We start from the raw sequence: 22498 nt of genomic DNA, 5'->3' as shown, positions 1-22498 counted from the left end.
TTTATATGGGTGATTTGTGCTTGTGAGGCATTGGTTCAAGTTATTCACTACTTGTAAAATAAGGATTGATGCAAACTACAACACATTAAATATGAGCCAATGAATCTAACCAAAAAATATGGACTTGAATCTTGATAAGACATCACTAGAAGAGTATTTGTATTTTTAGATGGATGATTTATGGTCGTGAGAGATTGGTTCATGTGAACCACTACTGACAAAATATGGGTCAATGATTTTGACTCAAAAACTATGCAGTAGAATCTTGATAAGATGTCATTAGATAAGTATTCATATTTTTACTTGGGTGATTTGTGTTTATATGAGATTTTTTCATGTGAGCTAGAATTCATAAAATATGGCTTCATATGAACTATCACTCATGAGATATAAGTCAATGAATCTGACTCAAAATTATATGTAGATGAATCTTGATAAGGCATCATTAGATGTGTGTGAAAATATATAATTTTATACCCTGAGTTTGATGAAACCTTAAGGTATGAGTCAAACAAGCACCACCTCACTTCATATACTAGCACTTTAGTGAGCTAGGAAGATTGAATTATATTACTTGAGGGAATTAAATAACTAAAATTTAAAGTTATAGAAACCAAAATAGCTTAGAAATACAAGATGATAAAACTATTTAGAATATGGATGGTAAAAATATTCAGTCTATGAAAATGAAAAAAGCGAACAACAAAGACCAATTGGCGGGCTCTATTAGCTCTATATCCAAGAAGCCTACACAATCCAAGGACTATGGTGTGGATGTAGGACACTAGTGCAACACACACGCATTAAAAAAGTCGTATCAAAATGTTACAAGGAAAAAAAAATTAAACTAAAGAGAAAGTAGATTATGTGCAAGTAACAATTTATAAAGTACAAGATAGAGAACCTATTTAAATATATAAAGGAAAACAAAATAAATCTTACAACCCTTTAAAAAAACCTCTTGAAATATCACCATAATCTATCCCGTGATCTTAAACCCATGAAGCCAAGAAAATTATTATAGTTATTTATTTAAGAGGCGTGACAAATTAAAAATGCCATTTTGGTATTCCTACCTTAACAAATAGCCAAGATAGAGATATGATTAATTAATAAATCTTGATATGTAGTGTAAGATGAGAAATGAGTACTCTTTGAAGCCAAGAAAATGGAGCTTAGTGGAGAGAAGGTGAGGAAAAGATTATACTTGACGAAGTGATGGTGGAGAAACAAGATGAGATTACCAAAAGAGATATAAGATCACCAAGACATTGCAAATATAGCCATGAAGTATAGAAGAAAAAATGCAACGAATTTTACTGACCAAGAATGACAAAAAAGAGGCCAAAAGAAAGGTTTTAAGAATCTAAGAAGCATCTACATATTGGTGGCCTAACATAGAAAGTGTTACGCTACTAGGTATGGTAGGTGGAGACTCCAGTGACAACTTTTAGTATGTAGATTTGTTGGTAAATAGATTTGTAACTCTAAAATGATAGTGACATGCCCAATGGAGAGTGACAAAACTCTTACAATGATTAGTTTGATCATTTAACAAAATGGTCTTCAGTTGCATTCGAGAGGAGAAGATCTTCCTCATGTGATCTAATTAATTTTGATTTTTTACATAAAAATATAAAAACAAGCTAAAAAAAACTTTACAATTTTAAGATTCTTGATTAGAGATATTCTTGGATTATTAAAATTTAATTAAAAGATGTATATTCACTAGATTCACCACTGGAGTTCAGACACTACATATAAGTATATCCAATAATGAAAGTATGATTTGTGAACAACATACACACTTCAAAAATACTAGAGAAGAGTATATGGTAACAAAACATGTCAATTCTAATAGTTGTCTTCATGAAGTCAAGTAAAACCACAAAAAATGAATATATTCTCATACAACTGACACAAAAAGATTACACATGAAAATTTTGAAAAGTTAGAAACACCTCCAAAAATTATTTCACATTCATTTAATGAATTTATACAACCTCGTAATAATGTCACCCCCAAATCATAAATCTTCAAAAGTCCTCCAAACGTCCTCCTAATTTCCTTGTACAGGAAGTTCTCCTTATAACTACCTAATTTTGTCAAGTTAATAACTATACAGTGGAAAAATGGGAAGAGTAATGCAACATAAAATATACTAAGTGAACTACTTCCCCATTTTATTGATTTTTACATAAGAAAGGAATAATATATCCAATAGGCTCACAAGGAGATACAAGCACTAATTAATAGCAAGTTTTGTCCTTCGCCAAGTAACTTAATGAGAATAATTAAATGATTAATAAATATAATGGAAAAGTCATTAAAAATATTATCAAAATAGACTAATACCAATAGTTATTGAGATTAGACTTTAAAAAATAGAAATTATAAGACAAAATGCATTTGTGACAAAAAAATTTAACCAAAAATGGAAATGAGAAGTTGAAACTCAACCTATACCTAGGGATAGGTTAATAATGGTGACATGTACCTTACACTTTTTGACAAAACTTTCATAGACTCTACAATAGCTCATGTACTTCCCATAAAAGACCTAACAACTAAGTATCCTATTCTTATGGACAAAAATAAGAAAAGGGTTTTGCTTAGTCAAGGCTTTGTTTAGGAATCAATCTTGAAATATGATAAAAATTGCATAAAGGAAATAATGTGAAAAATTAATGTTTTAATTTACCTCCCATAAAACTCTCATAAATGGATGTAGTAATAGCTCAAATCCATAAATATGCTTGAATGTGATTGATACCCAAAGTGTTGGAAACAATTCTTCAAATTGTATATTTCCATTGATGTTACAAAAATATTAGTATTAACTAAGCAGTTGAGCAATGATGGGTATTAGTATTAACCTATCAGTCAGGCAATGAAGGGTATCAAGATTAACTAAGAACTTGGACAATGAAGGATATTCAGCTTCTAGTATTAACCAAACAGTTGGGAAACGAAGGACTTCTAGTGTTAACCAAGTGATTAATTCTAGTATTGACCAAGTGTCAATAGATCACACTTGTTAATTATTTAACTAATTGAGGATGACTAGTTGGATGTCTAATTTTTATTTGAAAGGATATTCAAGAAAACTTGACAATGCCTATGATATATAAGAAAGGTCAAAGAAGTGCAGTTAGATGTGAGATGCATGGAATAAGATGGGCATGTGATCAAAGGAAAAGGCAGAGCAAGCAAGTGTGGAAGATAAGCTGCAAAGATTATTCTAGCCAATAAGGATCTAAAGGACACACCAAAATAGAGATTTGAATCAAAAGAAGTTGCTTCATATATCAGGTCAAATTATTGTTACCTTATAACCATTGTAGCACTGAAGAAATCTCTTAACACAGTTTACTTAACAGTCAGATTGTAAATCCTTTAAAAAGGTGACATTTCATGATTGAAGTGTTTGAAGACCTCTAACAAGGCCACTCCTAATAGGGTGATCTAAATCCTCTAACATGGTCATACTTAACAATATGTATTGTAACCTTTAACATGTTTGGCTCCTAACAAGGATAACTTCATAAGAGTAACATTTATTGTAACTAGTTGCATGGTGGTTTTCCCAAATAGGGTTTCCACATTAAATCTTGATGTCGTCTATGTTCATTTTATTTTATTTATGCTTTATGTTTCTACAACTAAGTTACTAAAGGTTAAAACTGATTAATGTTTATAAAACTGCTTTGTTAGCTAAGTTACAACAAGAACTTAGTTTTAACTGAGCTGAAAAAGAATTTTATTGTCAGTAAAAAGTTTGATTTGACATTTAGGGATAGATAATTGTTTTATGGTAACTGATTCACCCCTCCCTCTCAGTTACTCTCTTCATTTCTAACACAAAGAAATTAACTTTGAATGAGGTGTAGAATCAAATTTTCCCTTACATATGCATTTATTTATGATTTCCACTCCAAGATATAGAATGTACATATACTTGATAACTATATGTGTGTGTGTGTGTGTGTGTGTGTGTGTGTGTGTGTGTGTGAGAGAGAGAGAGAGAGAGAGAGAGAGAGAGAGAGAGAGAGAGAGATGAATCAATCTTCTTAATTGATTGAGAATATTTCTACTTTTCCATCATGGTAGACAAACTTGCATCAATTGGACAATATTTCCATTTATTTGATGAAACTTGAAGAAGTACAGACTTGGAGATTTTGAGTTGGATACTTTCCTTCAAATCTTGAATCCAAAGCCTTAATTTCTTAACTTGATTTCTAGATTTCTCAGTTGATAAATTTATAATGATTATGATAAACCTTAAACTTGATTTATTTGTATAAAATGATGAGAGAGGAGGCCCTTTTATAATTTATTCTTAAATATTGAAATTAATCCAAGCTAACCACAATTAAAAATCTTGAGAGACGACCCTAATATCAAGCTCTAGACATAATTTGTGCCCAAAATCATAGGGATAGGTTCCCATTGGCAATGTTCCCTAGGGATATGCTATCATTTGTGACATGTCCTAGGTAAACTAGCCTCAAATGTTATAGTTACTTTGAGGATAGTGAAAAAATGTGGGAAAAGAAGTGTTAGGTCACAAGGATAAGGCCTAGCAGACATTCAAACCTTGAAATCACCAAAATGAGGTATAATAGAGCCTAAACATCTAACTGGAGGTATTCATTTTTTGACAATGATACAATAAATAACTAATTTTTGTGCACTTTGGATAAGGTTATAAACTTAATATTTTTTGTGCAAAAAGAGCCAATTATCTAAGTTAAATGACTAAAATTCTTATTTACAAGCAAAAAACAAGGAGATAAGAATTTGAATCTAAACTAAAGATAATGTATCATTTCACTAGTAACCTCATGAAAATGTATATGCTCAAAAATCTTTATTAGTCTAAATAATCTATTCAATCAATTGTAATCTAAATGACTCATATTTTATATATGTATGTATGTATGTGTGTATACACACACACACATACATACATGTGCATGTGTGTATGTGTGTGAGTGAGTGAGTGAGAGAGAGAGAGAGAGAGAGAGAGAGAGAGAGAGAGAGAGAGAGAGTGATGTAAAGGTAACAAAATTATGTTTAATGATATTGTTTTATCATAATTTTTTGAATAAGGTCTTAAATTGTATGCTTCTTAAGTTGTAATAAATCTACCAATACTGTATTCATTTATTAATGGTAATGTGATGCAATACCTCTAAATGTATCAATCTGCCTAATAAGAGGTATAATATTATGATGATTTTACATATTTTATTTTAAATTACACGTGGATGATCATTAATTTTTTGCATTCTCTAAATCCTTTTAATATTGGATGAACCATGTCTCTATGATAATCCTCACTGACATTATCCTCATTTTTCATTTATAAAAGGATAGAAAATTATATAATTAAAAATATATACTATAAAATGATTAAAATTTTAAATTAATATTTTATTAAGTTTCAAAATTAAATTATTATTTAAATTTAAAAAGGAAAACATTTAAATGGATGTGATGCTATAATTAGTCAAAAGGATCAACTTTAATTATTAAAATATTGTAGTAGAAATTAAAAAAATAGTTTTTGATTTAAGAAATAAATAGTTCTTAGTGCAAGATTATAAGAGATCTAATTAGAATCTTCAAATTTTTTTTAAAAAAAATTTGAGATAAAATTTTAAAAATAATTATGACAAGTTCTTTGGTAAAATTAAAATTAAAAATTTAAGAACTATTTAGCTACAACTAATTGCAATAGTATAACCTACCACATCAGGTTAACATACATTAACATATAACTCAAAAATTAAAAAAATGAAATTATAAATGTTTTGAATAATTATTTACAAGTATAATTCCAATAAATAAATTATATTAAATCTAATTTGATGGTGTTAAGTTTATTATATATTCAATACATTTTCCTCAAACAAAAAAATTAAGATTAACCTTATTCTTAGGCAAGAGTCTATAACAATATGGTAAATTGTTAGCCTCTTATCTTAGAGGTCTTGGGTTTGAATCTCCAACTTAACTAATAATAATAATTTATCACAAAAAATAATAATAATTAGCCATGGCTAATAATAATAATTAATCACAAAAAATAATTATTAATCATTTTAATGTTAATTAGTAAATCATTTTAGAATTCTTTAAAATTTTGATTTTTTTTTCTTTTCTATATAGGGGAGAGGACCCAGTACTTGAATGCATTGCAATAGTTGTGAAAAAAGTTGTTCACTTAATACCTATACTTATTGACTTAATGTCCAATTTTTTTGACAACATTGTACCAATACTTGTAATACTAACTACCCAAAATTGAATAAAATGTACCTTGAGTTATAAAAACTAACCAATGATGTGATGCCACATCAGTTGTTGAACTATGGGTACCCTTTATGCATGACCATTGGTCTCACTTTTTTTTGGGCTATTTTAGACAACTTGGCAAAAAGCATGCTGATGTGGCATCATAACGGGTGACATGGACTTGAGATCTTAGTTATAAGTAGATGATTCATCAAGTAACCTACTATAAAAAACTGGGAGTGATTTGAAATTTTTACGCAAGGTTTTGGTAAGTGTAAAGTTAGGGTGTTCAAGTATTAGGTCCTCTCCCCTAGAAAACATTTTTTAGATTATACAAAAACTTTTTTCTACTTTCAAAAGTATCATTTTAAAATGTACAAATTTAATATTGTAATTATGATTTAGTTTTTTCTTTTCATTCTAATAGAAGTATACCATTTGTTGGTGTAAATAAGTATTTACTATTTACACTTTACTTAAGTTTACTTAGGTTAATGCATATTCATATTAGTTTTCATGTAGACACCTAGGAGTTTGCATACGCATATGATTTGTCATGTTGACAACACACTACTTTGCATTCTGATTGAGCACATGTTTTCTACTCCATCTCCTTATGAGATACACCTTTGTATTCTTATCCTCTCATTGTTGCACGTATTTTGATGCACAATGGAGGATAATCCACTCTTGGTGGACATGTGCTTAGTTGTTATGCTTATCACTTCCATGACTCCTAGTCATCTTGATTTCCTTTATACACAAGGAGCTTCTATGGTGTATTCATCTAAATCTCAAAATTTGGGCATTCTACATTGTATTGTTGATCATTATTGATTGAATCAATTGATCATAGTTTTTTCTATCTCTCATGTGTTATCTCTAGAGCTTCTAGATCTTGGCATTTCATTTTTGCTTTGGGAAAATTCTTAGATGACATAAGAGAATGAGGAAAATTCTTACATGATATTAGAGCTATACCAAATTCTTACATGGTATCAGAGCTATACTAAATTCTTACAATAGTGTCTCCCATATCCTCAATGTAGGACTCCACAAATAGACCTGCAATATTTGTCAAATCATCCCAAGGAGTTGCAATTGGAAAAAAAGGAATGTCTTATTGTACTGAATCACCCAAATGCATTAATGTTTGAATACAAGCATCATCATAAACAATAATAGATGTAGTGATCTCAACTAGAGGAGGAACTGCTACTAGAGGTTCTAGACATTTTGGGAGTGGAGGAACATGGGGTTCTCCATACTTCTCCCAAAGATAGGGCCAAATATCATTAACATTGGTTTTTTCATAATCAAATGAATCCACAACCTCCAGATTGATATGCCAAAAAATTATACAAGCAATGAGGCACCTAGTGACACGATCGGAAGGAAGTGCTTTCTCATATAGAGATGACAATGTATTTTTCTTACTAAGACAAGTGAGAACTAATTCACTCAATTTCTTATAGTTGTGTGGAGCCAAGTCAATTAAATCATCCTCCTCCATGATGTACTAATCAATGCACCCACAAAATGCAATAAATAAAATAAATTCCCCCTAAATGTGTGATTTTGGCACTTTATATGTAGTGTGAATACAATTGCTACTTTCTCAATTTGGCCAAAGTAGACTTCTGACTATGATTATTACAAAAAAAAATGTGAAGCTATAATAGACTCAATATAATTAGGACACAAGATCTGTAATACCCCTCCTTTGCTATCATTGTAGACTTAATTGTTAAAGTTCTATATGACTCTTCTATATATGTGTTAGCCCTTATTTGAGATTTGAAATGCAATACTTTGATATGTTGAGTAATTGATTACGTTAGGTTGTAACAATTTCCTACTGGTGGTGTACTTGTTGAATATTACTTTTGATGGTGTATTTATTGATGGTGTACTTGTTGGATATTACTTTTGATGTTGTATTTATTGGTAGTGTACTTGTTGGATATTAATTTGGATGGTGTATTTATTGTGAGTTATTATTTATTGATTAGATGTTAGTTATCGTTGGCTGTTAACTTTTATTAATGAATTTTAGTTATTCATTGGTGGTGTTTTTATTGTTGGAGTTAGTGATTGATGGTTTACTTTTATTGATGACAGTTGTTATCTATTGGTTATTGTGTTTGTGACACTTGACATTGATTTGGTGGTTGTATGTTTTTGGTTTTGATATTTCATTTATACTTGGTTTATGTTGTTTATTTTTGTATGTGGTGTTGGTTTGGATGAGTGTCTTTTCGACTTTGGTTATTTTTTCTGTCACTAGTTTGTGTTGCCCTTGAGGTAGATTTGTCTATTAGGATTCCTTGTGTAGGATTATTTTATGATTTGATTATTTTCTTGTGGATCATACATTATCTCTCAAGCAAGGTGGAAGTGGGAGCCTGATTAGGTGACCATGTGGCTGGGAAGTAGTCTTTTCTTACCATTTGGGTCCCCCTTGGATTGACAAATGTTGGATGCTCATTGATATAGTTGTACCATTATTACTTATTCTTATCTGGGAGACTTCTATTCATTTGATGTATCTATGTATCATGTGTTTTGAGATCCTACAAGATATTGTATTGTATATTGATGTACTTATATTTATTATTGCATACCTTGCAACACAAGCAATGGATGATGTTATCTAAATGTACACCATCATATCAGTTGTTTTATGTATGTGTATATGAGATTACATATGTGGTTATTCATTTTATGATTATGGACATTGTAATTAGGACTTAAACTTATTAATAGAACTTTCTCAAGCATGACTCAACATGAAGGAACTCTTCAGGATTGAAATCTATATTGTAATTACAATTTTGTAAATGTTGTGTATGTGTGTATTGCTTCCACATTGTTACTTTGATGTTGTTTAATTTTTTTTAAAAAAATAGTCTTGTAAACTTTGTAACATATTAAATTTATTTCTTTTGGGTTCTCAAGTGAAGCATTATAAGATCTCTAAAAAATCTAATCCATTACAAGTGCCAAAGTAGGCCAAAAATGACCAGATGCTAAAAGTACTATGTCCACTTAATATTACTCCAAACTAATACTAGATCTATAAAGTAGATGATAAATCATGCACTTGCAAAAAAAAATTAGGACCTGAAAGAAGTGTCCGTATGAGCCCAAACAAAGCCTCCAAAGTTGTAAAAATCAAGATTTACAATTTCCAAAAAGATTCAGTATTAGAGATCACAAACAACTTGCACCAATGTGTAGATCAAAAAATTCTACCCTAAAACAAAAAAAAAATGCTCAAAAAAAGGATTTTGTATGAGGGAGACATCAGTGTTTGAAAATCACTTCTATAATTATTTTGTCTAAGTTGTCCTCACCACACCTCCAAAAGTCAAATGAATCTAGATTTGGCTATAGATGTTTGATTTTGATGAAACAAAAGCCAATTTAGGGGTTTTTGGACCTTCTCAATCTAATGCCAACATCTAATTTGTACTAGCAAGCTCTAATATTGACCTATAACAAAAATATCTCCAATGGTTATGCAATGACTGTTCCTTTGGCTCTGATAACATGTAAGCATTTGGTATAACTCTGGTACCATGTAAGAATCTTCCTCAAGCTCTTATATCATGTAAGAATTTTTCTAAGGCAATAATGAAATGCCAAGATCTAGAAGCTCAAGAGATAGCACAAGAGTGATAGGCAAAATGAGGATAAATTGATTCAATTAATAATGATCAACAATACAGTGTAGAATGCCCAATTATTAAGATTGATATCAATACATCATATAAGTTCCTTGTATATAAAGAAAATCAAGATGACTAGGAGTCATGCAAGTGATAAGTGTAATAACTAAGCACCTACCCACCAAGAGTGGATTATCTTCCATTCTGCATGAAAGTATGTGCAACAATGAGAGGATAAGAATACATAGGTGTATCTTATAAAGAGATGTAGTAGACATTGTGTGCTTAATTGGAGTGCACAATATTGTGTTGTAAACATGATAACTCATATGAATATTGATGTGACAGCTAGCCTTGCTCTTACCCTAGCTTCCTCTAGGGTCTTCTTAGGTTTTTTCCTTGACCTAATAGGGTTTCTAGTCACCCTACTTCCCTTAGGATCCTAACACTAAGGTCCTAGTCCATTCAACTAGTGCACACCAACTAGATAGAACAAATATGTCATTACCACTCCCTATACTTGCTTTAGTCTTATTGCTTCCTCTTCAATAAGTCCACAAACTACCTCAACTTCATGATCAACACCCCAAAATGGAAGTATGAATATCTCATATGACACCAAGACACTTCCCAAACCTTATTACCACATTTGGAAATGAAACCCTAAACAAGTGCCAATAAACTCATTGAATTGTACAAACTTGCTTATAAAAAGGCAACAAGCAATTAGCCCTCCAAATGAAGAAAAACTCAAATAAGTTGCAAAAGTCCTTAATAAGGGGTCATTTAAACCAGTGGTCTAGACACCCTTTTCAAAGACCTTAAGGATTTTGGGGGTCTAGGGTTCCCAACTTGTCTGTATAGTATGACCACAAATTTAGCCTAAAACCAAGGGTTTAAGGGTTTTATTGGTCATCTAGAAACAAGTATACTTTTCCCTTTGTGGAAACATTGCCAGAGCATCCCATTAAAGTTGGGGCTTTGCCACACCTTCTTTCAACACTATCCAAGATTTAATTGAAGTATCACACACATTCAATCACTCCTAACACCTTTGCATTTGACTGTGATACCTAGCCATGTAACTCTGGCTCACCTAGGATATCACCATACAACTATTTTCTTTTCTTTCCAAGGGCCCTCATTTTCTATACAATATGTAAAAGGAGTCATCTCCCAAATCCCAAGAGAATGTACAAATCCTATGGTGGGAGTGAGAGTTATGACCCCATCTTGCTCCAAGACTGGATTTAGAATAGTAGACACACAAAAACCAAAATAATTTCTACAAGCAACTAAAACTTCACCAAAAAAAAAAATAGAAATGAAAAAAATCTCACATCAACCTCTTCTAACACTTTAAGAAACTATAGTTCTTAATCTAATCCATTAAGTACCAAAAAGCTCCAAAAGCATAAATTGTAACTTTAAACTTGTTGACAGTCCATACACACCAGAATTTTGCCAAACTTACAACCCTATCAAAAGGTTGAGGATGGCCTTATAAAAATATCCAAACTCCTATCCTAACTTTTTCATATATTTATTTACTCCTAATTACAAATTTGCTCGAATGCAACAAAAGTTGTCAATGTTGTCAATGCCAACATTGATAATTTTTTAGCAACTTCTACATCTTTTGAAGTTTGACTCTCAAACTTGCTCCAAATGATGTCAAACCTTTCCAAAGGTCATAAATTTTTATAAAACATATAATAAGGACCTTCAAACACTTGCTTGACCATTCTAGCCTTCAAAACACAAAAAAAATTCTATATAACCTAATTGAGCAACTAGGAGCAATTTAGACCCTTTGAAATTTTCTCAACTTAGCTAACCTCAACCTAGGACTATGTTAGGATTATTATTTACCTAGTGGTATGGCTAGCACCACTACAATCCAAAATACCCTAGGAGCCCTAGGTCTTTCACAAGCCTACCTAGGTGCCCCTGCACCAAATATGCAAACTCCTAGGTGTCTACATGACAACTAATATGAATATGCATTTTAACCTAAGTAAACTTAAGTAAAGTGTAAATAGTAAATACTTATTTACACCGACATCATTAATGTCCAAATATATATTTTATTTTATTCTAATCACAAAATATCAATTTTTCTTTCAAATATTTTAAAAATATGATATCGAAGAAAAATTAAATTTATATCAAGATAGTATATTTTTATCTATTTTAATATATTGTCGAAGAAAACTTAGTCTTACAAATGCATGCCTATTATGTTAAGTTCACAATACAAAATTTTATTTTTTTAAATTACTATTAAAAGCAAACAAATCTATTTTAAAAATATCAATTTTTTTAATGATGTGAAATAATTATTTTTTGTTATTTCAAACTTCAAAATTATATATATCATTTTCAAATTGGATTAGATTTTCATTTTCCTCTAACACTTATTCCTCTAATACTTTGTATAATTCTAATATAAAATAGAAAGACAATTTATAAAATGAGTGATTAAAAGAATGTTGGTAGTTTTTAAATTTTATATACATAAAATTTTAGTAATTTTTTTTTTTTAAAATTAAAACATCACACACACACACACACACACACACACCCACACCCACAAAAGAAAGACTAGGCTAGAGCTCATCAAATTAACACAAATATTCACATTTTAGTTAGTGTAAGTGTAGAAATTTGAACTAGATTGTAAAAAACATGTTTATGTTCTAAATAAATATGCATTAAAAAGACTATGGTACAACTCAACATATTTAACAAATTGCTTGTATCCTCATTACAAAATATGAACTAAACAATATCAATGGTAGCTAATCTTTTGAATTTAAAAAAAATAAATTGTTTTTTTATAAATAATTTAACATTTGAAAAGTTGATAACAATAATCATTATAATGTTCTTAATTTATTTTTTGAATTCTTATTTTTAATGATTGAGACTAAGAAAATCAAATGAATAACACATAGAATAATGTAACAAAGTATTTTAACATTTGATCTCATCTTATGTCTAGGGAACCTCTAGTCTAGTTTACTTTTGAATAATTATTTTTTATAATTTTTAAATTAAATGCACTACAATCCACTAAATTAAAAGACCACATAAATTCTTAGAAAATAATAAAATTACTATGTATTAATATCCATTAAAATTTTAAAATTATTCTTATAAACAATGAATTATTTTAGTGTGTCTAATAAAATCAAATTTTAAAAAGCTATTTAAATAGTTTTCAAATATTTTCTTTTATCAAGGCATAAAAAAAATAGGGTAGAAACAACATTTCTAGAGGATTGGCAATAGATTACCATCGACAACGTATTTAGAATAATCAAAGAGAAACCTTAACAACAACCAATACTTGTCACTATAAAAAAAATCTACATAAATAAAGGAACCAACATAACCTTAAAACTGCATAGCATAGTAATTGAAGGAGTCTAAATCATAATCATAAATGTAATAAACATAAGCCGCATAGAGAAAATCCACCATAAGTTAATAAACATAAGCCATGCTAAGCCACCAAGGGCAAGTCCACCATAAGTTAATAAACATAAGTCATGCATGTCAAGCCCACCATAAGTTTTTCAAAGTCAACATGAAATAAATAGAGCCAAACAAACTAATTGGCCCCACAAGCCAAGGAGACATACTAAAGACCATGTAGCCCTCATTGGGGTTTCTTCTCATATGGATTCTTTGACAGTAACACCATGGTCCACTCCTCCATAAGGAACTTAAACATGTCATTATAGTCATTATCCTTTGCCACCTTGTCACCCTTCATTTTCTCCTATAACAAGAACAATGTTGTTGCATAACCATGCATCACCTTAAGCATGAATTGGCAAACTTTTTGTCTTTTCTTATCTAGACTCACAACTTCAACCCTGAGGCTCTAGAGACCGCCATTGTCTCTTGCAATTTGTTATTTAATCTGACCAATTATATCACCAAAGGCAATGGTTAGGTTGGGGGCGACAAAAACCTCCTCCAAAATGGTATTATGTCGAGCAACTTAGGTGAGGGCGGAGCAGTAGAAGGGAATATTTATCAAATTGTTATTTATATATTTATGCCAATATTATACTTGAATGATGAGAGAATTAATTAATAAAAAAATTAATTTGTCAAATTTGAATTTGCAAAAATATATTAAAATATCTAACATTTTTAAAAATAAGATTCTGAGTTAAATTTACTATTGTGTTGTAGGCTTTTGCCTAAAAACTTGAAATATTAATATTTCTATAATTTAATTATTTTTATTTAAAATAATTTTTAAATTTATAGTACTATTAGAAATGTAGTTTTAAATAGAACTTCTTTCGAAGAATTTAAAGCAATCTATTAGATTATTATCGTTATATTATCAAATGTTAAAAATAAATATCTTAACAATCAAATTATAAAAGTAGTGTCCATTCCATTAAAATCATCTCAAATATGATCTGCACCTTATCTTTAAAAAAGAAATGTCTATTAAATTCATATGAAGTACACCTTGAAATTTGCATTCGAGAGTAAGAATCAGGGATCAAAAGATGTCCACTCTCTCAAATCATATAAAAAAACATAATGCTCCATAAAATTTGCTCCCTAATAATCATTCAACCAAAAAAACAAAACTTTTTACAAATCAATAGTTGCAAATGTCAAATAAAGAGGCATCAATATTGAAGGGCTGTGTTGACCATATGAGCTCTCTCGTAAGTATCAAAAAGAATGATAAAGATATATATTTTTATCTTTTTAATTTGGCAATCGATAAAGTAAAGAGTTGAATGTAGACTAGAATTGACTTATGAAGGTGTCAAGTGTAAATTGACAACGTGAAGACGTGTGAAATTCACATGGTGCCGACTTTTGACTAGGATCATTCCATTTAATAATACATCTTGACTTTTACCTAAAAATAAAACAATCCACACTGCGATGTGGTTGTTTCGGCGTTGAGCTCAATGAAGGAGGTTTTAAAAGCCAAAACTCACTTCTTTTTTGACTCTGGATAATCTTTCTTTTTAGATCCCTGATGCAGCTGCTTGCAAATCCCAAAGTCAACAATACCCATCACATTTAATTAAAATGTAAATATATGATTCTGACTTTGGCTATCTCTATCAATAGCCAATCCATGTCTCTTCGTTTTTTCTTTTTCCTTGATGACTTTTAGATTGATAAGAGTATATTTATCTTTGATGATATCGAGAACAGGTCCAATATTAAGCAAAACTTATACATATCTTTTGAAGGAAGCAATTGAAAGTACAATATTCATATTTATTTTTAATTCAACCCTATTTTATGATTATTATTTTTCTGCACAATGCAAATTGAACAATCATAAATATATTCTTAGAAATTATAAAACTTCTAAACAAACATTTCATATCTCAGAAACTCAACTTCATAGATCTCTAGACTACGACACATTTAATATCTTGAAATCATCAAATTCGGCAGGAACTTTGGCGCTTGCGCCTCTTGTTATTCACAATTCTCAGGATAAATGTACAAGTAAATCTACATTTCGGCTTCTTACAGGTCTATACCATGTCCAAAAAATAAGAGGAAAAGCTATTCTTACAACTATGAAACATTCTCATTTATTTATTCTAGTTTTTAGCATTATGGGTTTTCCTAGTTTTTGGTATGGTTTTAGAAATTTTACCCGTCTTATGTGGAGGACATAGATACTTTATTATTATTATTATTTTACTCATGACATTACATGTTGAACTTTACATTTTTGGTTTTTGATAGAGGCGAGATAATTGTTGTTATTTATGTGTTGAAAGTCGCTAGTGTTATTAATGTGCTATTAATATGCTAATTTGTTATATGGGCTAACATCCTCTTGTTGCTTTTAATGATAAAAAATATCATCATTTATTTTTCTTTTATTAAATGAAATCTAAACTATTTTAAATTTTTTTTATTAGAATAATAGAAAACACATAAATCTTAAAATGTCCATGGAGTAGGGGCAATTACCTTCTCACTCCCATATAATCTTGAGAGTGATTACAAAGGTTGAATGTGGTTCATATATGAATTTAGAAAAGCACAAATTTTCTTTACCTCACTTCATTGCTACTTAACACATGAGAATAGCTTGAAAAGTGAATGCAAATAAAGAGAACACACATTTTACATAATAATGAAAGAAAAACACAAGAATTGAGAAAACTTTAGCATGGGTGAAAAGACTAGAAGAATGAAGTTATACCTCCTTTGCTAATTACAAAACTTTATACCTACTTGACGACATTTGTGAACACCATCCAAGATGAATTCATGTCCCAATAAATGAAGATAAGATAAGATAATTTATTAATGTCCAACAGGAGATCACAAACGAGTCCAAGAGACTAAGAATACAAATAGGAGCCAGAGGGAAAATAGACCACCAAACAATGTCAAAGTACAACAAAACAAAATGGAAACAAGAAGACCAAGAAGTAAAGAAAGAGGAATAACAAAAAAAGGGGTTACAAAACCGCAAAACTAGTGGTTTGTAACTATGGAAAAGTAGCTCAAAACAGAAGGATAGCTAGTTGTGTGCAGAGAAATATAAACTTGATGCTGGGTAGAGGAGGAGGAGGTACATTGTTGTTGGTGGTGCAAGTGATCTTTGCGTGGTCTCCTTAATTTGGTGAGAGTTGCCGAACTCTTTTAGGCCAATTTTATGCTTGATTATTAGTAGTATTATTTTGAGATTATTAGATATTGTTTCAGATTCAGTTTATTATATGATAAAACTACTTGGTACTCTATATTTCATGTATGTATGATGATTATACAATATTTTTTGTTATTGATGATGATTAATTAGATGGATTATTATGTGTTTTCTTATGGATACTTACCCCATACTACATGTGTATGGTGTGCCTGTTTGTTTTCTTTATGTATGGAATTTCTAATGTGGTTAAGGAACGGAGTCATGGTCACTTGCTAGTCAGGATATACATGATGCACCACTTCCTGCCATTGTCTATTTAGCTTAGAATATTATGTCTATACATGCATGGATTTTATACAGGTTGTTGGTATTGGGTATCAACTTCCCTAAATTCTCAGGATGAGCGTACCCTATCGCATTATCTCAATGGTAAGAGAGGGGAGATAAATTCTTAAGTCCAAATCCTCAACCTTTAAGCCATTTGTCCTAGATAATTAGGACAAGTATCTGAGTTGTGTACCCTCTCAATGCGTCGAATGATATTAATTTGTGATTATAACCCTTTAGTTTGACTTTGAATGTGTTTTTCTATGTTGGGTTTTTGTATTTTGTTTTATGAGTCTTTGGTGAATTTTTTATTAATTAAGTCTAATTAAAAGATTCAATTTAATGAAAAATATTATGATATTTTAATATTTAATTATATTTAATTAATTGGAAAAATGAATAAATAAAAAGAATTAAATTTGAAGATAAAAGTTATAAGAATAATTTTAGAACGTGATAATATTTATTTAATTTAATAATAACACATTTAGAGTTTATTTTTTTAAATAAATGCTAAATAATATTATTATTTAAGTTAAATAAATATTTTATTAGTTAAGTTTCAAAAATAAATTAAGAAGTGAAAAGATATCAATTTATTAAAAGTATTAAGTTCACATGATTTATGCATGAGATTAAAATATAAGAAATTAATTAATTGATAAAACAAGTGGATGCAATAAAGATATTTTAATTGCATAAAGTGCGCATGAGATTAAAAGTTAATAAATCAATTAAAAGAGAAGTTGAATGAAAATTAAATAAAGTTAATTTATAATTCTATTAACGTGCATGGGAAGAGGTAAAGAAAAGTTTATGAAGAGTTTAAGTCTGGTGAGCACAGAGTTCTCCTGGGTGAATGCATAATTAGTGCCCCAATTTAAGGAGAGAACTCCTTATCACAATTGGAGGGTTCATTTTTGGGGGACGCAAATTTTGGAAGAGGAAGGAATTTTTCATAAAAGAGAAGGTTCTATAAGGAGGGATTTCTCTTCAACATTCTTAGGTGTGACGATTAGCATTAGTGTCCAGGTAGACACTTGTGATTATTCACGCAATTTAATTACGCGATTTCCTTTCATGTCTTCTTCATGCCTGTGGACTGTAAATCTGATTTCTTTGTGATGAACCCTTGAACATTTCAATGTTGTAAATTACTGAATGCCTATCAATATCTTCTGCATGCATGGAGATTAGAAAAGTAATAAAAAACCCTTGTTTTGTAGATTAAAGAATTTAGTATTTTTAATCGAGAAGGGTTTGAAATAGAAAAGAAAAATTTTAATTAAAAATTTGAACGATTAAATATATTTTTCCTATCAGACTAATATAGTAAATATTATTAATATATATATTTAAATTTTTTTTTTTTTTTTTTGGGGGGGGGGGGGGGGGGGCGTTATTGTCTTTTTAAAAAATTATTTAAAAATATTTTTTAAAAATAATAAAATTAAATTAGGGAGGGGCGAGTTTTACCCCCCCACCCCCTTTCCCCTTACCTCATACCAGTGGTAGTCATCCTGCTGCCGCAAGGACTATCTCAGCATGGCTACCACAGGCCCTGCATTAGTAGGTGGTCGTGTACGACAACCCATCTGTAACCTTATTTCATAAGGTTTGTGTTTTTTTATAAAAAAATATTTTCTTTTAAATTTTAATAAATTTAAATCACACTCAAATTTTATTATATTTAAATTATATTAAATTTATATTATTATTTATTAATAATTCTTAAATTTATATTATTATTATTTATTAATAATTTTATTATTAAATTATATTAATGTTTAATAATTAAATAAATTATTAATGAATGCAATATAGTTTTTATTAATTATTAATTAATTAAATTAAATTTGATTTAATTAAAATTTATTAATAATGAGATGTAATTAATGAAGTTGTAAATTTAATTATTGTTGTTAAAACTTAATAATATCGATTTTAATAAAATTGTAATTATTTTATTTAAAATCAATAATGGATACTTTTATAACTTAGATAAATAAATGATTACACTCAGATTATTCTTTTAGGAGATTGACTTTAATAATGACGGTAACTTTATATATTTGAGTGGAATAAATGAATGAGTTAGTTTGAGGAATAAACTGAGAATCTTATACACCTAAAATGTACATTGAAACACAAATTGAAACTTTACTTTTAACTATATTGTCTATTTTTAAAATCCAATTCAACTATGAAACTTATACTTTGTTATCTGTATGTTGCCTATGTCTTGGGGTTTTGGGTTGTCCTAGATTGACCAGTCTTAGGTTGTTACTACTAGAGGCTCGAGGGTTTTGTGATTGTGATTTCATGCTGATTTGGTCTCGATCTTTTATACCCGACCATGGTAATGTGATGGTATGTTCTATGATATGTGATTATTCTATTGATTGTTATTGCTTTCTAGTGTTCTCTTGTGAAACTGAGGTGAATATATGACTTACTTGATTTTACCATTTATGAGTCCTTGATCTGTTATATTTGAATTGATTTCCAATCGCCTTGATGGGACTGAGTTGTTTGTTTGCTTTGATCTTGGTGATGTCATGTTGTGACATGTTGGATTTAACTATTTTGAGTCTTTGATCAATATTATTGGGATACGTCCTGGTTGCTTGTTGAGAACTGATGGGTGTTGTGATTTATCATTTGATGCTTTTTAGTTGCTCGTAGAAAACTGATGTGATATTGTGAATTATCTTTTTGTAATGCCCCGCCAAGGGATCCAAAAGAATTAACCTAAAATTTTACTAAGTTTGCCAAACAATTTCTTTTTTTTTTAAAACAAGAAAGATAAACCATTCATATCAAACACATAGTAGTGGAAGTAATAACATACATACAACTAAAAACATTCATAACAAGTTACATTCCTTAAGGATCCCAAGACGTTGAGTCACATTTGATCTAATTAATACTAAGTCTAACCACTACCACATCCACATGAAAGAATAAATAGAAATTCCAATGTCCATATTACACATTTGTTTCGAATGCCTCTTGAGAATTAAATTCAGAATGCTCTATCATCCACTGTACATGTCACAATGTATGAAAAGCTTAAATGAATATACATGTGTGAAAATGAAGTACATCATTCTATTCTAATCTATGATGTAAGTGCAATAAAGTAAATGAAACCAAATTCCATACATGATACATCATCATGGAAGATATAAACATCCATCATAAAAGATAGCGATAAATCATAAACACAACACATAATTATCTAAATGCATGGTTCCTCCCAACCGTAAATAGCATCATTAGACCATCATGGGCCCTAGCCATCCCTCCATGCATAACATCCCAAGTCACTGAAGAGATCATCAATATTATCATAGTAGGAATGTCACTCCTAAGACATACTACAACTTATGCAAAAAGAAATCTAACATACTAGAATAAAGCATAAGATTATCCTACAAAGTAGATAACATCATCTATCGCATGTTATTCATCAATATAAAGAAACATACCAGTAAATAACATCCATCATAAGATCCAAAAATTAAATGAAGACAAATACCAACAAAGAATGCTCTAGCCACAGTGACTACAGACGGATCTCAAATGGTAACAGTGATAAAGCACTACCACCCGACTGCATGGAACCTAAATGGCCCACTCCCACCACGTTGAAGAGATAATCTCAAGTCCCAAATAGGATATCAAATCACATAATACAAGTACTCTCTAAGTTTAGGAATCCTAAAAGTATGCTAACTCAAAAGTTCCAACACACAAATCGACATCTACACCCAGAGGCACCACAAAGACATGTATGAAACTTACTATGTAAGTGGGAAAGTGTCATCGCACGAATCACACTAGAGTTACCCTGGTAGTCTCTCAATAGACCCTGACCCCCTAGTGATCCCTATGTGGCCACTAGTATCCTCTCGTACTGACAAGGCATACTACAAAATGCAAGGTCGCAACCAAGCATTCTCTCTACTCCCATCCTAGTCTGTACTAGCACTCAAGGCATGGGCAAGAGCATACAATTATCTTATTAGGTTCATTTTAATCCCCATTTAGTGTAAATGTTTTCACTTATTAAAACAACTTACAATGAGTTACCCTATCAACCACTTAGGGCCCCAGCCCCCATTGCACGCCACTTCCCAACACTACAAGTAGATAACCTACCCTAGGCTCAATAAAAGCACAAATTCATAATCACATAAAATCACCCCAGTCCTGAACAAGTGACTGAAAAAATACCAAAAGAAAAACCACAATAAGAACATCAAATCTCCATGAGCAACTGAAAAGCATCCATTGATAATCATGCCCACAACAGTTCTCTATTGGCAACTGAAGGTATCAATGATAATCACAATATCCATCAGTCCTCATCGAGCAACCGTATAGTATTCCAAAATAAATTTTAATATCCATATCAATGATAAATCACAACATCCATCGGTTCTCAACAAGCAACCATAAGGAATCTCAAAATAAATCATACTGATCAAAGACTCTAAAATGGTCGAGTCAAAACATGTTACAACATGACAACATCAAGAAATAAATCAACACTTTAGTCCTATCAAGGCAACTAGAAAGTAACCCAAGTATAACTGATCAATGACTCAAAAATGGTTAAGTCAAGTATCTCAAATACATACACCTTAGCTTCACACAAGAAGACTAGAAAGCAATAACAATTAGTAAATACAAACATCTCATAGAGCATGCCATCACATTACCATGGTTGGGTTGTAAAAGAATCGAGACCAAATAACATCAACATGCCATCACATTCACATAACTCCCAAGCCTCTGGTAGACATCCTAACTGGTCAACACTCTAGGACCACCCAAACCTCAAACATGGATAGCATAAAAAACAAGATACAAACACATATTTTAGTTTGCTTTTGTAATCACATGGTTAAGCCAAATATTAGGTTTTAATTTTCGTTTTCAAGTACATTTCAAGTGTATAAGATTCTTCATTTAATCTACAACTCAACCCATTTATTTTTTGAATAAAACATAGAATTATCCCTCCATTATTTTAAAACAATTCTCTAAAATAATCTTAAGATAATTATTTACTTAGTTAAATCATTGAACTAGTTCCCATTGACTTTTAGATAAAATCATTCACATTATTCAAAACATTAGAATAATACTTATCAACTTTCAAATAATTAGTTTACAATTTTCTTTAAACACTTCAAGAAAAATCATTTATTTAAAATAATCCCCATTGATTTTAAGTAAAATCAATCTCATTAATAATTCAATTCCACTAAACACTTATTAATACCTCTTTTCTTTTAATTCGCCCTCATTTAAAAATCCATATACTTAAATTGACTAATAATTAATTACACTTCTTCTACTATTAACTAATCTTAATTAAATTTAATTTAATTAGATTAGTTAATAAATCATATAAAACTAATGCATAATAATAAGATTCTATTTTAATTCAAACTCAAACCTGAAACAATTTCCAAATCTTGATTCTACTAAGGGAAGATTGCAATAA

Source organism: Cupressus sempervirens, chromosome 7 (genome assembly GCF_028749045.1).
Source record: "Cupressus sempervirens isolate cs-2001-9-10 chromosome 7, ASM2874904v1, whole genome shotgun sequence".
NCBI lineage: Eukaryota > Viridiplantae > Streptophyta > Pinopsida > Cupressales > Cupressaceae > Cupressus > Cupressus sempervirens.
The sequence above is the reverse complement of the archived record's forward strand: the minus strand, read 5'-3'. Positions refer to the sequence as shown.